The sequence below is a fragment of the Gorilla gorilla genome, chromosome Y, assembly GCF_029281585.2.
Source record: "Gorilla gorilla gorilla isolate KB3781 chromosome Y, NHGRI_mGorGor1-v2.1_pri, whole genome shotgun sequence".
In the NCBI taxonomy this organism is placed as follows: domain Eukaryota; kingdom Metazoa; phylum Chordata; class Mammalia; order Primates; family Hominidae; genus Gorilla; species Gorilla gorilla.
The window spans coordinates 27,804,641-27,825,479 of NC_073248.2; positions in this window are offsets into that span (position 1 = coordinate 27,804,641).

The window sequence follows — 20,839 nt, forward strand, 5'->3', positions numbered from 1 at the left end:
TCTTTAAGCCTTTCTAAAAATATTATCAGTCCCTCATCTTTTCGCTGTTGTATATTGAAGGCCTTGGTAAGATTTTGGGTGCAGGACAGTGATTCTCAAATTCCTTTTATTATCATCTCCCTAAGGTCTTTCACATTTCCTGAATGGACTATATTGCTGTTATTCCATGGAAGATCCTGGGCTGTGAAGTTTTGGTCAGCTGCTGGGACGTTCTGATCTGGAGGGTGTTCACATTGCAAAACTATCATAGTGGCCCTGCGTATCATGCTCCTTTTTCTTCTGAGAATAAGATGCCTAAGATAGACATTAACTTGGCCCAAGTATATAACTGGGGTCCTAGAAACCTGTCAATTTGATATGCCACTCCATAAAGGTCATCTAAGAGTAGTTTAAGTTCCCTTTTTAGATTTTGGACTTCTGAGCTCGTTAAGGGGGTGCTCACAAACTCAATGCCTCCTCCTTCAAGAGGCACTTCTCTTAAGGAAAAGAGATGGAGAAGACTCTTTGAAGGTATTGGGGAAAAAGGGAAATTTTGGATATATTTCTTACATTGTTATATCTCATGCGGAAGTCTTCTTAAGGGGTGACACTAAGGATTATAGGGGGTAGGAATAACATGCATAGAGGAAGGGTTTGGGGTGGCAGCTGCTTGGGGGAGAGTAAGGTTAGGGGTATTTGGTGGGGGAAGTTGCTCTAAAGGGTGTCATGTGTAAGCATACTGTTCTGGTTTAACCTCTTCATGAGAGGTAGTTTTTGACTTATCTCCTGTAGCTTTTAGGGGGTATTGGAGAACCAAACCTTGCTGCCAGCATAAGGCATAGTCTCTTTCTTCCTGTGAGACAGGATTTTTATCATTGTCATATTCTATTAAGAGTTGACAGATACAATCCTCATTTGATCCAAATGTTGGCCAGAAAACTGAGGGTTTGAGGATAGGTATTTTTGTCCAAATAAAACAGCAGTATTTTATTATTTGCTGCTTTTTCTTGTGTTTGCTCCTTTGACTATCCTTTCAGTATTCTAACATTAGGCTCAGGGGACTATCAGAGTGTATATTATCATGATCATGATCTTTCCTACATTTCATCTTACTTGTTTTATTTCCCATCCTGGAGAAAGTATTTTTCCCTGAGTTCACAGGCCTCACTGTCTCTTACTAGAGATTTCTTATACCCTAGCAAGTCTGTGAGGCTCAACCTCTGCTACTAGAGATTTCTTGTTCCAGAGAGGTTCAACCTCTCCTCTCTGCTACAGGTTTCTGGCACTCTTTATCTTTTGCTTCATCTTTCACCATCTGCTTTCCTTGTGGGAATTTTCAGATCCCTCTTAGCACAGGCAGGTTGGTAGAAACCCCATGACAGGCAAGCTGCTTTTAAGTGGTATGAGGTGACCTCAGGACAAGATCCAGACTCTGCACTCAATTGTACATCTCACACACTTTCAACCTCCAGGGTGTTCTGATCACCAAGGAAATACTTCACCATCTCCATGGTTTTTCTTACCTTGGTCTCTCCACAGAGTTACTTGGTCATTGTGTATCTGTAGGCCTTTACTTCCTACATTACTGAGAGTCCATGTTTATTCATCACACCAGGTGGGTCTTAATCCCTTACCCCTGAGACCACCACAGTGAGGCAGCAGGATATATCTATTCATGAGAGATGATCAGAGATTCCTCCCCAGAGAAGAATGGGAATCTTGGATGGGCCCCCAAATTGTTAGAAACAGTTGCCCAGTGCCACAATGAAAACAAGCACATAGGCAGAAAATTCTTCAGCATGGCAAATTTACTTGTGTAGAAGGTGTGCAGCTTGCATCAGTAATGATCAAAAGATCATGTCAAGTGGGATAGGGCAGGGATTTTTATCCCTAATGCAGTTTCTAGCACTTCTGTGTCCTTTCTCCATTGGCTGAGGTTGGACCCCACAATCTAAGCTAACATGATTGGGGAAGGTTTAAAATTGAATAGGTTCTATTAGGTGGGAAGAAACAGACACTGTTTGTTACTAGGCAAGAAGGCATATCTGAACTTGTCAGGGCACAGCAAAGATGGGAAAGTTGTTTACAGATTAGGTAGCTAGGAGACAAGACATACAAAGAAGTTGGTCTTAAGAAACAAAGAACAGGGAACTAAAACTTCTTGATGAAGAACCTGTCATCTGTGACACTTACAACTTCTGCTGATCAAAGCATCTAATTGTATATTCATGGCAACTTGAGTCTGTTCTTCAGTGATGAAAGCCTCAAGCTTGGCCAAATAAATGCTCTATTTATATTAATTTTGCCTGAGTTTCTTCCTTTTATGTTGATCATCTCAAATGAGAAGAACCACACTATAGTTATCCTTTAGTGCCTGGCTTATTTCACTAGGTATGACATCCTCAAGTTTCAGGTACACTGTAGCCTGTGTTAGAATTTCCTTTCTTTTGAAGCTGGAATGCTTCAATCAATAACTTTTCATATAAAAGCTTTCAGGAAGGGCTCATCTTCCAAGATGAACACAATTTTAAATACTTGGCAAATTTGAAACCTAGTTTAATACTGGCAAGGAAGCACTTTATGTTAACTGCAATTGCCAATTAACCTGATGTTGAAATCACATAGGAAAAAAAAAGAAAGACTGAACAGAGGGCCAGAATGTTATGTTCCTCTTAATTGTCTTATTGTACACTGAAAAAGTTGCTTGGTGCACAAAGATGGGTGTTTGCAGGAATCCACAGCACTTAGAATTACCTCAAGGTAAGCTAAGTTGTCTCATAGGAAGATCTTTTGACCCATTTTACCCACTTTTCAATTGTGAAAAATAAATAGCTCTCAGAAAGGCAGTTTAGAGTGGTGAGTGCTGCAGTTTGGCTCTCGGGGGAGCCAGGTTCCTCTCCTGTCTGCCACCTGGGTTTCTGAGGTTTCCTTGGAGCATCTTCCTGCTGCCACAGGACCTAAGGAACAGAAACATCAGTCAGAGCTCTCATTTCACCTTAAATATTTTTCTCTGCATGCTTCTGTACTGGAATACTTAAAGCCTGACAAACAGGTTTTTTAGAGGTTCTCTTGTTGAATACAAGGAGAAATAAATGCGTCTAGCTCAGAAACTTCTCCAAAAAAAAAAAAAAAAATAGATGGAAAGAAAAGACTTGACATGAGGCTTGGGGAGGCAACCAGATCTGTAGATCTTCCCCGGGAGTTCTCAGAACCAAGCAGATACAATGCAGATGGAATTTGATCACCTAGTCCTTTCCCTTGCAAGTCCCTGATGGGGAGGAGGTTTTGAGAAAAGGCAGACCTCATGACTCCTGTTTCAAACTCTTCCTTTGAAGATCTGACCTAGATCTGTCTGCAGAAGCTGTACCCCAAACTGTTTTGTTTTGCTTTTTGCAGACAAGTGAGTCCTACCTAAGGCTGCAAAAAATGACATCTTTCTGGTGATAGGGATGGGGCCAAGTCTCCCTCCCTCAGCAAGGCAGGTTAATGGAGGGCTTGGGAATAGGTTTCATCTGATATCCACCTGTGGTTGCCGGTTTTGGTTTTTTTTTTTAAGGTAGATTTTCTTCTGTAGGAGAAAAAGAGGTTTGGCCAATGAGTTTTTGGGAACTGTAAGGTAAGCATGATGTTTTACATTACCAGAAAACAGCTGCAATTGAACAGAAGGAAAGCAGTCCTAGGAGATGTTCTAAGGAGGTTTAAACAAATGAATTTTTGTCTTGTTATGCCTCCTATTGTTAGAGTAGGTAGGTAGTCAGCCATGAATGGGCAGGAGAAGGGTTCCTCCTCCCTCCTTTCCTTTCCTTCACATACCAGAAATGTGAGAAGACCATCAGGTGATGGTCAGGTGATTGTTAAACTATCCCTTTAAAATAATAATTGGGGCCAGTCACGTTGTTTCACATCTGTAATCCCAGAACTTTGGGAGGCTGAGGCAGGTGGATCACTTGAGGTCACTTGAGACCAGGCTGGCAAACATGTTAAAACCCTGTCTCTACCAAAAATACAAAAACTAGCCAGCTATGGTGGGGTGTGCCTGTAATCCCAGTTACTCAGGAGGCTGAAGGAGGACAATCACTTGAACCCTGGAGGTGGAGTTTGCAGTGATCCAAGATTGTGCCATTGCACTCCAGCCTGGGTGACAGAGACAGACTGTCTCAATAAATAAATAATAATTGATCGTGGCACCAGGGAAACACAGTCTCCTGATACACAGAAAACACCTGAAATGTGATCAGCAACTTCCCAATAAGATCTCAGGAGTTGGATAAATGGAATCAAGCATGCCTACTAAGAGACAAATGGGAGAGGGTAACTGCTATATGACCTTCTTCTAGGGACACTCAACTGGTAAAGGAAGAATGCCTCAAGTGAGCACGTGCACAAAGCCACTAAACACACTGTGCATGCTCTCCTCCTGAGTGCTGGCATTCCCCTGCACTTATGAATAGCCCACTCCAAGGGAAGAATCAGGGGAGAAGGAACGCAAGATTGCAGTCTAAAGGTCAATGCATAAAAACCCAAGTGTAATAGTAAAACCATGCACTTGACTCTGAAGTTGTCCACTAGTCTTTCTTCCAAGGGTACTTTCCTTTCTTGCTATCATGTTCTAAAGTTTTCTAAAAATCTTCCACTCATTCTCACTAACTTGCCTCCATCTCTCCTTCTGCCTTATGCCTCTCAGTCAAATTCTTTCTCCTGAGAAGGTAGGAATTAAGATTGCTGTAGAGCTGCGTGGCTTTGCTGTTAGTGACACCAATAATTCAGTGCTTCCGAGGTGCCCTTTATCCACAGCTTTCTGCATGGCTGAGGAATGGGGCTCCCAGGAAGGCAAGCTGCTCCCAGAGGAGGAAGGGTACCTGCTGGGTGGGTGTGCACAGGTGGGCTCCTACCACCCAGCTGCTGCTTGGGATAAGATGAGGATATCCATGACAACACCCTAGAGACTCAGACTCAGAGGAGCTCAAAGGGTGTTTGAGATGCAGCCACTGCTGAGAACTGGGAGAAACATAATGCCAAAGACAGGAGCAGCAGAGGGGATTTCATTTCCTTCAGGGTTTGACCTAGATACCACAAAACATTCCAACAAAAGGCACAGTTAATAAAGCGTGTCCATAGTAACCTGTTGATGAAACCTCTCAAAAACCATTGCCGATTTTGGAATTTCTTTCCAGCCTCAGGCTCTGGCAGGACATCAGCCACTAGCCGTGGGAGGATGGGTGTCATATCTCTGAGACTGTGCAGTTATCATTTTCTATTTTAATTGTTGCAAGATACACCTAACATACAGTTTACCACTTTAGCCATTTAAAGTGTACAATTTGCTGTTCTCAATAGCAAAAACTTGGAACCAACCCAAATGCCCATTAATGATAGACTAGATAAAGAAAACGTGGCACATATACAACAAGGAATACTATACAGCCATATAAAAAGGACGAGTTCATATCCTTTGCAGGGACATGGATGAAACTGGAAATCATCACTCTCAGCACACTAACACAGGAACAGAAAACAAAACAGCGCATGTTCACACTCATAAGTGGGAGTTCAATAAAGAGAACACATAGGCATAGGGAGCAGAATATCACACACCAGAGCCTGTCAGGAGTTTGCAGGCTGGGGGAGGGATAGCATTAGGAGAAATACTTAATGTAGATAATGGATTGATGGGTTCAGTAAACCACCATGCCACATGTATGCCTATGTAACAAACCTGCATTTTCTGCACTTGTACTCCAGAACTTCAAGTATAATAACAATAATAATAAATAATAAAATAAAATAAAGTGTGGAGTTTGATGGCATTTAGTGCATTCACAACCGTAAGTTAGTGTCGTGTGAACAACAGGGTTGTGCAATGATTATGCCAATCGATGCTTAAACACTTTTTTTTTTTTTTGAGACACAGCCTCGCTCTGTTGCCCAGACTGGACTGCAGTGGATAGAATTCTGCTCACTGCAACCTCCACCTCCTCCCAGGTTCAAATGATTCTCATGCCACAGCTTCGCAGCTAGCTGAGATCACAGTTACTCACGACCATGTCTGGCTAATTTTTGTATTTTTAGTTGAGACAGGGCTTTACCATGTTGGCAAGTCTGGTCTTGAACTCCTGGCCTTATGTGATCTACCTGACTTGCCCTTCCAAAGTGCTGGTATTGCAGATGTGGGCCACCATGCCCAGTAAAATACTTTTATAACTCACAAATATACTACATCTAATGATTATCAGCCCCTTGTCCAGCAATCCTCTCCCTACCTGAAGCTTCCAGTAAATATCAGTCTGCCATCTCTCTCTTTGCCTATTCTAGACATTTCATATAAATAGAATCATACAACATGAAACATTTGTGTCTGTCTTTCGAAATTTAACATCATGTTTTCAATGTTCATTCATATGACAGCATGAATGAGAGCTCCATTTCTTTTCATTTTCCAGTAATAATCTGTTGCATGTGTGAACTCCATTTATGTAAATGCCTTCATGCTCTGATGAATATTTAAGTTGTTTCTACTTTCTGCCTCTTCTGCATCTTGCTATGTTTGGCTATGCATTTATTTATTTAGTGACAAGGTCTTCATCTGTTGCCCAGGCTGGAGTGTAGTGGCAAAAGCTTGGTTCATTACAACCTCAGCTTCCTAGATTCAAGTGGTTCTGCCTCCTCAGCCTTCCAAGTAGCTGTGACTACAGCTGTGAAACACCCCCAGCTAATTTTTGTGTTTTTTATTCAGATCACTTAGACTTAAGTGATATAACCACCTTGGCCTCCCAAACTGCTGGGATTACAGGCATTTACCACACTGCTTAACCCATGGTACTGCTATGAATATGAGTGTGTACATATCTGTTGGAGTCTGAATTCTTTTTTTTTTTTTAATTTAGTGACGGGGGTCTCAGTATGTTGATTAGGCTTGTCTTGAATTCCTTGCCTCAAGTGACCCTCCCATCTCAGACTCTCAAAATGCTAGGATTACAGGGAGAAGCCACCATGCCTGACACAAATTCTTCTCTGTACCTACTCAAGGGTGGAATTGCTGGTCATGAGGTTGAGACTGTGTTTTATGTTGTGTGTGTGTCAGCCTTCAACATCCATCCCATTCTGGAATAGAGCTACAGTTGGTTTCATAATGATATCTGACCTATATCAGACCCACTTTATTTTGGCTGATTGGTACTGTTTTTAATATGTCTTTAATCATATACCAATGACACACGTATTTGCAAATGACTGTCTGGGATTTGTTGTGTGGGGTGCTCAAAGGAGGAAGAAAGAAAGAAGGAAGGGAAGGAAGGTGGGAAGGAAAAAAGAACAAAGGAAGCAAGAGAAAGGCAGAGAGAAAGAAGAAGGAGGAGAGGAGGCAGATGAGGAGGGAAAGGGAGATGAAAGACGAGGAAATAAAGAAGGAGGAGGAAACAAAGAGGAGGAGGAGAAAGACAAGGAAGAATAGGAGAAAAAGGAGGAGAAGGAAACAGAGAAGAAGGAGGAGGAGCAGGAGGAGATATAGAAGAAAAAATAAGAAAAATAGTGAGCAGTGGAGCCAGTTGGACTTGTGGGTTGGGTTGGGACTTGGAGAATTTTTGTCTTAAAAGAGGATTGTAAAGTGCACCAATCAGAACTCTGCACCTAGGATTGTAAAACACACCAGTCAGTACTCTGTAGCTAGCTAGAGGGTCATAAAATTCACCAGTCAGTGCTCTGTAAAATGGACCAATCAGCAGGACATGGGCAGGGACAAATAAGGGAATAAAATCTGGCCACCCCAGCCAGCAGTGGCAATCCTCTTGGCTTCCTTTCCATGCTATGGAAGCTTTGTTCTTTTTCTCTTCACAATAAATCTTCCTGCTGCTCCTTCTTTGTGTTTGTGTCATTTTTTTTTTTTTTACATGGAGTCTCGTTCTGTCACCCAGGCTGGATGGAGTGCAGTGGTGTTATCTTGTCTCACTGCAAGCTCCGCCTTCTGAGTTGATGCCATTCTCCTGCCTCAGCCTCCTGAGTAGCTGGGATTACAGGTGCCCACCACCATGCCTGGCTAATTTTTTGTATTTTTAATAGAGACAGGATTTCACCATGTTAACCAGGATGGTCTTGATCTCCTGATATTGTGATCCACCTACCACAGCCTCCCAAAGTGCTGGGATTACAGGCATGAGCCACCATGCCCAACTGCATTTGTGCCATCTTTAAGAGCTGTAACAATCACTGCAAAGGTCCATGGTTCCATTCTTGAAGTCAGTGATGACACAAACACACCAGAAATGAAAAAACTCAGAACACATCTTGGGGGCTCATCAGGGATATCCCCATATGGTGAGTACCATCAGACCCCTTTTACTTGCTATTGTGTCCTATTTTTCCTTAGAATTTGTGAGATAAATGCCAGGCACCTGTCAGCCAATTAAAAGTGACTAGCATGGCAACTGGACTAAAGACATGGGTGTAAGGCTTTCTGGGAAAGGTCTCTCTAAGAACCCCCTATTCTTCAGAGTTGGGAGCATTGGTTTGCCTGAAACCAGCTTCCACTTTTTCTGTACTTCTGAGCTGAACTGAGGGTTGTCAGATAGGAAAGCCATTCAGCTGCAGGGTCCAGAGAATAAATTGGTTGACCTTGCAGACATGAGGAGAACTCTTAAAATCATGTTAACCAAGTGAGACTTGCTTATCTATCCTATCAATCCTGACCTTTGCCTCCTGGGTTCTAATGCCTGTAAGATAAACTTCCTTCCATCTCCCATCTCTGAGGCTAATCCCACGTGTAAAAACCATTCCTGATGATGGCCAAATAGGAAAATCTCCAGTCTACAGCTCCCAGCATGATTGATGCAGAAGACACGTGATTTCTGCATTTCCAACTGAAGTACCAAGTTCATCTCACTGGGGCTTGTTGGACTGTGGGTGCAGAACAGTGGGTGCAGCACATCAAGTATCAGCCAAAGCATGGCAAGGCATTGCCTCACCCAGGAAGTGCAAGAGGTCAAGGAATTCCCTTTCCTAGCCAAGTGAAGCTGTGACAGATGGCACCTGGAAAATTGGGTCACTACCACCCTAATACTGCACATTTCCAATGGTCTTAGCAAATGGCACACTATGAGATTATAACCCACTCCTGGCACAGAGGGTCTCATACCCACAGAGCCTCACTCATTGCTAGCAGAGCATTTGAGACCAAACTACAAGGTGGCAGTGAGTCTGGGAGAGGGGTGACCACCATTGCTGAGGCTTGAGTAGGTAAACAAAGCAGCTGGGAAGCTCAAACTGAGTGGAGCCCACTGCAGCTCAAGGAGGCCTGGCTGCATCTGTAGACTCCACTTCTGGGGGCAAGGTATAGCTGAACAAAAGGCAGCAGAAACCTTTGCAGACTTAAATGTCCCTGTCTGACAGCTTTGAAGAGAGTAGTGGTTCTCCCAGCATGGAATTTGAGATCTGAGAATGGACAGACTGCCTCAAGTGAGTCCCTGACCCCTGAGTAGCCTAACTGGGAGGCACCCCCAAAATAGGGCAGACTGACATTTCACACGGACAGGTGCCCCTCTGAGATGAAACTTCCAGAGGAATGATTAGGCAGCAACATTTTCTCTTCAGCAACATTCACTACTCTGCAGCCTCTGCTGTTCATACCTATGAAAACAGTCTGGAGTGGACCTCCAGCAAACTCCAACAGACCTGCAGCAGAGGGTCCTGACTGCTAGAAGGAAAATTAACAAACAGAAAGCACATCCACACCAAAACCCCATCTGTACGTTACCATCATCAAAGACCAAAGGTAGATAAAACCACCAAGATGGGGAAAAAAGGAACAGAAAAACTGAAAATTCTAAAAATCAGAGTGCCTCTTCCCCTCAAAAGGAACACAGCTCCTCACCAGAGGCAGAACGAAGCTGGATGGAAAATGACTTTGATGAGTTGAGAGAAGAAGGCTTCAGATGATCAAACTTCTCTGAGCTAAAGGAGGAAGTTTGAACCCAAAGCAAAGAAGCTAAAAACCTTGAAAAAAGATTAGGTGAACGGCTAACTATAATAACCACTGTAGAGAAGTCTTTAAATGACCTGATGGAGCTGAAAACCATGGTATGAGAACTACCTGAGGAATGCACAAGCTTCAGTAGCTGATTTGATCAACTGGAAGAAAGTGTATCAGTGAGTGAAGATCAAATGAATGAAATGAAGTGAGAAGAGAAGTTAGAGAAAAAAGAGTAAAAAGAAATGAACAAAGCCTCCAAGAAATATGGGACTACATGAAAAGATCAAATCTATGTCTGATTGGTGTACATGAAAGTGATGGGGAGAATGGAACCAAGTTGGAAAACACTTTTCAGGATATTATTCAGGAGAACTTCCCCAACCTAGCAATGCAGGCCAACATTCAAATACAGGAAATACACAGAACACCACAAAGATACTCCTTGAGAAGAGGAACTCCAAGGTACATAATTGTCAGATTCACCAAAGTTGAAATGAAGGAAAAATTGTTAAAGGCAGCCAGAGAGAAAGGTCTTGTTACCCACAAAGGGAAGCCCATCACACTAACAGATATCTCCGCAGAAACTCTACAAGCCAGAAGAGAGTGGGGACCAATATTAACATTCTTACAGAAAAGAATTCTCAACCCAGAATTTCATATCCAGCCAAACTAAGCTTCATAACTGATAGAGAAATAAAATACTTTACAAAATGGAAAACAAAAAAAGGCAGGGCTTGCAATCCTAGTCTCTGATAAAACAAATTTTAAATTAATAAAGATCAAAAGAGACAAAGGAGGTCAATACATAATGGTAAAGAGATCAATTCAACAAGAAGAGGAACTATCCTAAATATATATGCACCCAATACAGGAGCACCCAGATTCAAAAAGGAAGTCTTTAGAGACCTACACAGAGACTTAGACACCCACACAATAATAATGGGAGACTTTAACACCCCACAGTCAACATTAGACAGATCAACAAGACAGAAAGCTAAAAACGATATCCAGCAATTGAACTCAGCTCTGCACCAAGCAGACCTAATAGACATCTACAGGACTCTCCAACCCAAATCAACAGAATATGCATTCTTCTCAGCACCACATCACACTTATTCCAAAATTGACCACAGAGTTGGAAGTAAAGAACTCCTCAGCAAATGTAAAAGAACAGAAATCACAACAAACTGTCTCTCAGACTGCAGTGCAATCAAAATAGAACTCAGGATTAAGAAACTCACTGAAACCCACTGAACAACATGGAAACTGAACAACCTGCTTCTGAATGACTACTGGGTACATAATGAATTGAAGGCAGAAATAAAGATGTTATTTGAAATCAGTGAGAACAAAGACACAACACACCAGAATGTCTGGTACACATTTAAAGCAGTGTGTAGAGGGAAATTTATAGCACTAAAGGCCTGCAAGAGAAAGCAGGAAAGACCTGAAACCATAGGATCTCAATCAAAAGAACTAGAGAAGCAAGAGGAAACACATTCAAAAGCTAGCGGAAAGAAAGAAATAACTAACATCAGAGGAGAACTGAAGGAGATAGAGACACAAAAAATCCTTCAAAAAATCAATGAATCCAGGAGCTGGTTTTCTGAAAAGATCAATAAAATTGATAGACCACTAGCAAGACTAATAAAGAAGGAAACAGAGAAGAATCAAACAGATACCATAAAAATAACAAATGGGATATCACCACCTATCCCACAGAAAAAGAAACTACCATCAGAGAATAATAAAAACACCTCTTCACAAATAAACTAGAAAATCTATAAGAAATGGATAAATTCCTGGACACATACACCCTCCCAAGACTAAACCAGGAAGAAGCTGAGTCTCAGAATAGATCAATAGCAGACTCTGAAATTGAGGAAATAATTAATAGCTTACAAACCAAAAAAAAGTGCAGTACCAGAGGCATTCAAATCTGAATTCTACCAGAGGTACAAGGAGGAATTGGTACCATTCCTTCTGAAACAATTTCAATCAATAGAAAAAGAGGGAATCCCCTCCAACTCATTTTATGAGGCCAGCATCATCCTGATACCAAAGCCAGGAAGAGACACAACCATAAAAGAGAATTTTGTATCAATATCCATGATGAACATCAATGTAACAATCCTCAATAAAACATTCTCAAACTGAATCCATCAACATATCATAAAGCTTCTCCAACATCATTAAGTGGGCTTCATCACTAGGATGCAAGGCTCGCTCAACACACACAAATCAACAAATGTAATCCAGCATATAAACAGAACCAAAGACAAAAATTACGTGATTATCTCAATAGATGCAGAAAAGGCCTTTGACAAAATTTAACATGACTTCATGCTAAAAACTCTCAATAAATTAGGTATTGATAAGACGTATCCCAAAATAATAAGAGATATTTATAACAAACTCACAGCCAATACCATACTGAATGGGCAAAAACTGGAAGCATTCCCTTTTAAAAATGGCACAAGACAAGGTTGCCCCCTTTCACCACTCTTATTCACCATAGTGTTGGAAGTTCTGGGCAGGGCAATCAGGCAGGAGAAAGAAATAAAGGGTATTCAATTAGGAAAAGTGGAAGTCAAGTTGTCCCTGTTTGCAGATGACATGATTGTATATCTAAAAAACCACATCATCTCAGCCAAAAATCTCCTTAAGCTGATAGGCAACTTCAACAAAGTCTCAGGTTACAAAATCAGTGTGCAAAAATCACAAGCATTCTTATACATCAATAACAGACAAACAGAGAGCCAAATCATGAATGAACTCCCATTCACAATTACTTCAAAGAGAATAAAATACCTAGGAATCCAACTTACAAGGGATGTGAAGGACCTCTCCAAGGAGAACTACAAACCACTGCTCAATGAAATAAAAGAGGACACAAGCAAATGGAAGAACATTCCATGCTCATGGATAGGAAGAGCGAATATAGTGAAAATAGCCATACTGCCCAAAGTAATTTATAAAGTTAATGCCATCTTCATCAAGCTACCAATGACTTTCTTCACAGAATTGGGAAAAACTACTTTAAAGTTCATATGGAACCAAAAAAACAGCCCACAATACCAAGTCAATCCTAACTGAAAAGAACAAAGCTGGAGGCATCTCACTACCTGACTTCAAACTATACTACAAAGCTATAGTAACCAAAACAGCATGGTACTGGTACCAAAACAGAGATATAGACCAATGGAACATAATAGAGTCCTCAGACATAGTAACACACATCTATAACCATCTGATCTTTGACAAACCTGACAAAACAAGAAATGGGGAAATGATTCCCTATTTAATAAATGGTGATGGGAAAACTGGCTAGCCATATGTAGAAAGCTGAAACTGGATCCTTTCCTTACACCTTATAAAAAATAAACTCAAGATGCTTTAAAGACTTAAACATTATACCTAAAACCATAAAAACCCTAGAAGAACACATAGGCAATCCCACTCAGGACATAGGCAAGAGCAAGAACTTCAAGTCTAAAACACCAAAAGCAATGGCAACAAAAGCCAAAATTGACAAATGGGATCTAACTAAACTAAAGAGCTTTTGCACAGCAAAAGAAACTACCATCAGAGTGAAGAGGCAACCTATAGAATGGGAAAAATGTTTTGCAATTTTCTCATCTGACAAAGGTCTAATATCCAGAGTCTTCAAAGAACTCAAACAAATTTACAAGAAAGAAACAAACAAACCCATCAAAACTTCCCGAAGGACATGAACAGACATTTCTCAAAAGAAGACATTTATGCAGCCAACAGACACATGAATAAATGTTCATCATCACTGGCCATCAGAGAAATACAAATCAAAACCACAATGAGTTTCCATATCACACCAGTTAGAATGGCGATCATTAAAAAGTCAGGAAACAACAGGTGCTGGAGAGGATGTGGAGAAATAGGAACACCTTTACACTGTTGGTGGGACTGTAAACTAGTTCAACCCTTGTGGAAGTCACTGAGGTGATTCCTCGGGGATCTAGAACTGGAAATACCATTTGACTCAGCCATCCCATTACTGGGTATATACCCAAAGGATTATAAATCATGCTGCTATAAAGACACATGCACACGTATATTTATTGAGGCACTAGTCACAATCGCATAGACTTGGAACCAACCCAAATGTCCATCAATGATAGACTGGATTAAGAAAATGTGGCATGCAAGATGGCCGAATAGGAACAGCTCTGGTCTAAAACTCCCAGCATGATCGACACAGAAGATGGGTGATTTCTACATTTCCATCTGAGGTACCGGGTTCATCTCACTAGAGAGTGCCAGACAGTGGGCACAGGATAGTGACTGCAGTGCACTGTGCATGAGCCAAAGCAGGGTGAGGCATTGCCTCACTCAGGAAGTGCAAGGGGTAGGGGAGTTCCCTTTCCTAGTCAAAGAAAGGGGTGACAGACAGCACCTGGAAAATCGGGTCACTCCAACCCCAATACTGTGCTTTTCCGATGGGCTTAAAAAACTGTGCACCAGGAGATTATATCCCACAGCTGGCTCAGAGGGTCCTATGCCCACGGAGTCTCACTGATTGCTAGCACAGTAGACTGAGATCAAACTGCAAGGCAGCAGCGAGGCTGGGGGATGGGCACCTGCCATTGCCCAGGCTTGCTTAGGTAAACAAAGCAGTGGGAAGTTCAAACTGGGTGGATCCCACCACAGCTCAAGGAGGCCTGCCTGCCTCTGTAGGCTCCACCTCTGGGGACAGGGCACAGACAAAAAAGACAGCATTAACCTCTGCAGACTTAAATGTCCCTGTCTAACAGCATTGAAGAGAGCAGTTGTTCTCCCAGCATGCAGCTGGAGATCTGAGAATGGGCGCACTGCCTCCTCAAGTGGGTCCCTGACCCCTGACCCCCAAGCAGCCTAACTGGGAGGCACCACCCAGTAGGGGCACACTGATACCTCACACGGCCGGGTACTCCTCTGAGACAAAACTTCCAGAGGAATGATCAGACAGCATCATTCGCGGTTCATGAAAATCTGCTGTTCTGCAGACACTGCTGCTGTTACCCAGGCAAACAGTGTCTGCAGTGGACCTCTAGCAAACTCCAACAGACCTGCAGCTGAGGGTCCTGTCTGTTAGAAGGAAAACTAACAAACAGAAAATACATCCACACCAAAAACCCATTTGTACATCACCATCATCAAAGACCAAAAGTAGATAAAACCACAAAGATGGGGAAAAAACAGAGCAGAAAAACTGGAAACTCTAAAAGGCAGAGCATCTCTCCTCCTCCAAAGGAATGCAGCTCCTCACCAGCAACGGAACAAAGCTGGATGGAGAATGACTTTGACGAGTTGAGAGAAGAAGGCTTCAGATGATCAAACTACTCTGAACTACAGGAGGAAATTCAAACCAAAGGCAAAGAAGTTGAAAACTTTGAAAAAAATTTAGACAAATGTATAACTAGAATAACCAATACAGAGAAGTGCTTAAAGGAGCTGATGGAGCTGAAAGCCAAGGCTTGAGAACTATGTGAAGAATGCAGAAGCCTCAGGAGCTGATGCGATCAACTGGAAGAAACGATCTCAGTGATGGAAGATGAAATAAATGAAATGAAGTGAGAAGGGAAGTTTAGAGAAAAAAGAATAAAAAGAAACAAACAAAACCTCCAAGAAATATGGGACTATGTGAAAAGACCAAATCTACGTCACATTGGTGTACCTGAAAGTGATGGATAGAAGGGAACCAAGTTGGAAAACACTCTGCAGCATATTATCCAGGAGAACTTCCCCAATCTAGCAAGGCAGGCCAACATTCAGATTCAGGAAATACAGAGAACGCCATAAAGATACTCCTCAAGAAGAGCAACTCCAAGATACATAATTGTCAGATTCACTAAAGTTGAAATGAAGGAAAAAATGTAAAGTGCAGCCAGAGAGAAAGGCCAGGTTACCCACAAAGGGAAACCCATCAGACTAACAGTGGATCTCTCGGCAGAAACTCAGACAGAAGAGAGTGGGGGCCCATATTCAACATTTTTAAAGAAAAAAATTTTCAACTCAGAATTTCATATCCAGCCAAACTAAGCTTTATAAGTGAAGGAGAAATGAAATACTTTACAGACAAGCAAATGCTGAGAGATTTTGTCACCACCAGGCCTGCCCTAAAAGAGCTCCTGAAGGAAGCACTAAACATGGAAAGAAACAAGTGGTACCAGCCACTGCAAAATCATGCCAAATTGTAAAGATCTTCAAGGCTAGAAAGAAACAGCATCAACTAACGAGCAAACTAACAGCTAACATCATAATGACAGGATCAAATCCCCACATAACAATATTGATTTTAAATGTAAATTGAATAAATGCTCCAATTAAAAGACACAGAGTGGCAAATTGGATAAAGAATCAAGACCCATCAGTGTGCTGTATTCAGGAAACCCATCTCACATGCAGGACACACATAGGCTCAAAATAAAAGGATGGAGGAAGATCTACCAAGAAAATGGCAAACAAAAAAAGGCAGGGGTTGCAATCCTAGTCTCTGATAAAACAGACTTTAAACCAACAAAGATCAAAAGAGACAAAGAAGGTCATTACATAATGGTAAAGGGATCAATTCAACAAGAAGAGCTAACTATCCTAAATATAAATGCACCCAATACAGGAGCACCCAGATTCATAAAGCAAGTCCTTAGTGACCTGCAAAGAGACTTAGACTCCCACACAATAATAATGGGAGACTTTAACACCACACTGTCAATATTAGACAGATCAATGAGACAGAGAGTCAACAAGGATACCCAGGAATTGAACTCAGCTCTGCACCAAGAGGACCTAATAGACATCTACAGAGCTCTCCACCCCAAATCAACAGAATATATATTTCTTTGGCACCACACCACACCTATTCCAAAGTTGACCACATACTTGGAAGTAAAGCTCTCCTCAGCAAATGTAAAAGATCAGAAATTATAACAAACTGTCTCTCAGACCACAGGGCAATCACAGTAAAACTCAGCATTAAGAAACTCACTCAAAACCACTCAACTACATGGAAACTGAACAACCTACTCCTGAATGACTACTGGCTACATAACAAAATGAAGGCAGAAATAAAGATGTTCTTTGAAACTAATGAGAACAAAGACACAACATACCAGAGTGTCTGGGATGCATTCAAAGCAGTGTGTAGAGGGAAATTTATAGCACTAAATGCCACAAGAGAAAGCATGAAATATCCAAAATTGGCACCCTAACATCGCAATTAAAATAACTGCAAAAGCAAGAGCAAAGACATTCAAAAGCTATCAGAAGGCAAGAAATAACTAAAATCAGAGCAAGACTGAAGGAAATAGAGACATAAAAAAACCTTCAAAAATTTAATGAATCCAGGATCCGGTTTTTTGAAAGGATCAACAAAATTGATAGACTGCTACCAAGACTAATAAAGAAGAAAATACAGAAGAGTCAAACAGACGCAATAAAAAATGATGAAGGGGATATCACCACCGATCCCACAGAAATACAAACTACCATCAGAGGATACTACTAACACCTCTATGCAAATAAACTAGAAAATCTAGAAGAAATGGATACATTCCTCGACACATACACTCTCCCAAGACTAAACCAGGAAGAAGTTAAATCTCTCAATAGACCAATAACAGGCTCTGAAATTGAGGCAATAATCAATAGCTTGCCAACAAAAAAGAGTCCAGCACCAGATGGATTCACAGCCGAATTCTACCAGAGGTACAAGGAGGAACTGGTACCATTCCTTCTGAAATTATTCCAATCAATAGAAAAAGAGGGAATCCTCCCTAACTCATTTTATGAGGCCAGCATCATCCTGATACAAAAACTGGGCAGAGACACAACAAAAAAAAGAGAATTTCAGACCAATATCCTTCATGAACATTGATGCAAATATTCTCAATAAAATACTGGCAAACCAAACCCAGCAGCACATCAAAAAGCTTATCCACCATGATCAAGTGGGCTTCATCTCTGGGATGCAAGTCTGGTTCCATATACACAAATCAATAATTATAATCCAGCATATCAACATAACCAAAGACAAAAACCACATGATTATTTCAATAGATGCAGAAAAGGCCTTTGACAAAATTCAAAAACCCTTCATGCTAAAAATTCTCAATAAATTCGGTATTGATGGGACTTATCTCAAAATAATAAGAGCTATCTATGACAATCCCACAGCCAATATCATACTGAATGGGCAAAAACTGGAAGCATTCCCTTTGAAAACTGGCACAAGACAGGGGTGCCCTCTCTCACCACTCCTATTCAACATAGTGTTGGAAGTTCTGGCCAGGGCAATTAGGGAGAAGAAGGAAATAAAGACTATTCAGTTAAGAAAAGAGGAAGTGAAATTGTCCCTGTTTGCAGATGACATGATTGTATATCTAGAAAACCCCATTGTCTCAGCCCAAAATCTCCTTAAGCTGATAAACAACTTCAGCAATGTCTCAGGATACAAAATCAACCTACAAAATCACAAGAATTCTTATACACCAATAACAGACAAACAGAGACCAAAATCATGAGTGAATTCCCATTTACAATTGCTTCAAAGAGAATAAAATACCTAGGAATCCAACTTACAAGGGATGTGAAGGACCTCTTCAAGGAGAACTACAAACCACTGCTCAAGGAAATAAAAGATACAAACAAATGGAAGAACATCCCATGCTAATGGGCAGGAAGAATCAATACCATGAAAATGGCCACACTGCCTGAGGTAATTTACAGATTCAATGCCTTCCCCATCAAGCTACCAATGATTTTCTTCACAGAATTGGAAAAACACTACTTTAAAGTTCGTATGGAACCAAAAAAGGGCCCACATTGCCAAGTCAATCCTAAGCCAAAAAAAAAAAAAACAAAGCTGGAGGCATCACACTGCATGGCTTCAAACTGTACTACAAGGCTACAGTAACCAAAACAGCATGGTACTGGTACCAAAACAGAGATATAGATCAATGGAACAGAACAGAGCGCTCAGAAATAACAACACATACCTGCAACTATCTGATCTTTGACAAACCTGAGAAAAACAAGCAATGGGGAAATGATTCCCTATTTAATAAGTGGTTCTGGGAAAACTGGCTAGCCATATGTAGAAAGCTGAAACTGGATCTCTTCCTTACACCTTATACAAAAATCAATTCAAGATGGATTAAAGACTTAAACATTAGACCTAAAACCATAAAAATCCTAGAAGAAAACCTAGGCATTACCATTCAGGACACAGGCATGGGCAAGGACTTCATGTCTAAAACACCAAAAGCAATGAAAACATAAGCCAAAATTGACAAATGGGATCCAATTAAACTAAAGAGCTTCTGCAGAACAAAAGAAACTAGCATCAGAGTGAACAGGTGACCTACATAATGGGAGAAAATTTTCGCAACGTACTCATCTGACAAAGGGCTAATATTCAGAACCTACAATGAACTCAAACAAATTTACAAGAAAAATACTAACAAGCCCATCAAAAAATGGGCGAAGGACATGAACAGACACTTCTCAAAAGAAGACATTTATGCAGCCAAAAGACACATGAAAAAATGCTCACCATCACTGGCCATCAGAGAAATGCAAATCAAAACCACAATGAGATACCATCTCACACCAGTTAGAGTGGCAATCATTAGAAAGTCAGGAAACAACAGGTGCTGGAGAGGATGTGGAGAAATAGGAACACTTTTACACTGTTGGTGGGACTGTAAACTAGTTCAACCCTTGTGGAAGTCAGTGTGGTTATTCCTCAGGGATCTAGAACTAGAAATACCATTTGACCCAGCCATCCCATTACTGGGTATATACCCAAAGGACTATAAATCATGCTGCTATAAAGACACATGCACACGTATGTTTATTGCAGCACTATTCACAGTAGCAAAGACTTCAAATCAACCGAAATGTCCATCAGTGATAGACTGGATTAAGAAAATGTGGCACATATACACCATGGAATACTATGCAGCCATAAAAAATGATGAGTTCATGTCCTTTGTAGGGACATGGATGAAATTGGAAATCATCATTCTCAGTAAATTATTGCAAGAACAAAAATCCAAACACCACATATTCTCACTTATAGGTGAGAATTGAACAATGGGAACACATGGACAGAGGAAGGGTAACATCACACTCCAGGGACTGTTGTGGGGTGGTGGGAGGGTGGAGGGATAGCTTTAGGAGATATGCCTAATGCCAAATGTCGAGTTAATGGGTGCAGCACACCAGCATGGCACGGGTATACATTTATAACTAACCTGCACATTGTGCACACGTACCCTAAAACTTAAAGTGTAATAATAATAAAATAAAATTAAATTAAATTAAATTAAATCCTTCAGAGGCATAAAAAGATAAATAATAAAAGGTCAGCGTTCAAGGACCCTTCCCACAATAACATGTAATTAATGAAATCTACCTCAGATTACAGAAATCTACCTAGGTAATAAGGAGCTATTTATTTAAAAAAAAAAAAGAAAAAGAAAATGTGGCACATATATACCATACACCATGGAATACTAGGCAGCCATAAAAAATGATGAGTTCATGTCCTTTGCAGGGACATGGATGAAGCCAGGAACCATCATTCTCAGCAAACTATCACAAGGACTAAGAACCAAACACCGCATGTTCTCACTCATAGGTTGGAATTGAACAATGAGAACACATGGACACAGGAAGGGGAACATCACACACTGGGGCCTGCTGTGGGGTGGAGGAAGGGAGAGGGATAGCATTAGCAGATATACTTAATGTAAATGACGAGTTAATGGGTGCAGCACATCAACATGGCACATGTATACATATGTAACAAACCTTCACGTTATGAACATGTACTCTAGAACTTAAAGTATAATAAAAAATAAAAGTAAGTAAATTAATTAA